Source organism: Myotis daubentonii, chromosome 5, assembly GCF_963259705.1.
Source record: "Myotis daubentonii chromosome 5, mMyoDau2.1, whole genome shotgun sequence".
Taxonomy (NCBI): Eukaryota; Metazoa; Chordata; class Mammalia; order Chiroptera; family Vespertilionidae; genus Myotis; species Myotis daubentonii.
This window is the reverse complement of record NC_081844.1, coordinates 40,130,622-40,132,045: the sequence shown is the minus strand read 5'-3', so window position 1 is coordinate 40,132,045 and position 1,424 is coordinate 40,130,622. Positions and strand designations below refer to the sequence as shown.

The 1,424-nt window shown below is 50.1% G+C and overlaps 1 pseudogene; it reads left to right on the top strand.

Annotated features, from left to right (window-relative positions):
- The first annotated feature begins 204 nt into the window (after positions 1 to 204).
- LOC132236109 (E3 ubiquitin-protein ligase SIAH1A-like) lies at positions 205 to 1,173 on the top strand (annotated as a pseudogene).
- The last annotated feature ends 251 nt before the right edge of the window (positions 1,174 to 1,424 follow it).

Genomic DNA, 1,424 nt, shown 5'->3' with positions numbered 1-1,424 from the left:
CCCTACCTGGGGATTCAACCTTTCTCGGAGAGGTGACCTTGGTTAAAACACAGCGCCAAGAAGGTGAGCAAACATATTAAGAAAAGTATGCCATATATGCCAGGTCCCTTGAAACAGCAAGGATGGACCGGCTCCCGGCAAGTGACCTCCAAGTACACAGCTTCCCAGAGGGTGCCCGCCCTGACGGCACCGCCGCGTCCAGCGATGACCTGGCCAGTCTTTGAGTGTCCCGTCTGCGTTGACTGAGAGTTACCAGCTGTTCTTCAGTGTCACCGTGGTCTTGTCTGTCGCAATCAGGCCCAACGCTCACGTCGTCTAAAATGCCGAGGCCCCATGGGATCCAATCTCAACTTGGCAGTGGGGAAACTGGCCGATTCGGGACTTTTCCCGTGTAAATGTGCCTCTTCTAGGTGGGAAATAGCTCTGCCTCACTCCGGGAGACCTCTGAGTTTTGGCTTGCCACCTGCCCGGTGCCTCCTGTAAGAGGCCAGGTTCTTTGGATGCTGTCCTGCCTCCCGGAGGCATCAGCACCCGTCCATCACCGCGCTGCGGGGAGACCACATACGTTCCCTGGCTACGGACGCCCGTCTTCCCGGGGCTGCGGGCCGGGTGCTGATGCAGGCCTGCTTGGCTTTCACGTCCTGTCAGTCTTGGAGAAACAGAAGCATGGCAGGCCCGGCAGCTCCTTGCTGTTGTACAGCTGAGGCACACCCGAGCGAGCGAGCGGAACGTTTTGCTTATGGACTTGAGCTAAATGGCCATAGGCGGTGATGGACTTGGGAAGCCACTCCTCCATCTATTCACGAGGGCGTTGAAGCAGCCTTTAGGAAGACTGAGTTAGTCTAGTCTTTGACGCCGGCATGGCACGGTTTTTTGCAGAAAATGGCCATGTAGGCGTCAATGTAACTTTCCCTGTGATGAAAGGGCAATCAAACAGGTTCCGGCCTGTGTTTTAAAAACATTGCCTTCAATTTCACTGAGAATAGGCGCCCTTCTACCTGGCAACCGGAGGCTTTGGGTAGGTGGAGCCAGTCACATGAAGGTAAATGAGAGGAAAGGCTACTAAATGCAGGAAGCAGTTGCCTATAGTAACACTAATATATTTAAAATAAGTCAACAGTAAACTCCAAAAAAATATATATATGCACAATATCTATTATATAAATATATATCCACACCCAGGATGGGCATCATTTATATTAAGAAAAGAAGCATTGTAAAATTATTCTGAATTTGTTTGTTATAGATGACATATACTATTGAAAGATAGTGTGTGTGTGTGTGTGTGTGTGTGTGCGCGCGCGCTGATGCAGGCCTGCTTGTGTGTGTTTTGTTTTGTTTTTCGTTTAACTGAAAAGCCAAGTTGAGTGGTCTTGGACCACTGCTTTCCCCCTTTTTGAGTCAATACATAGTACTGCTATTTG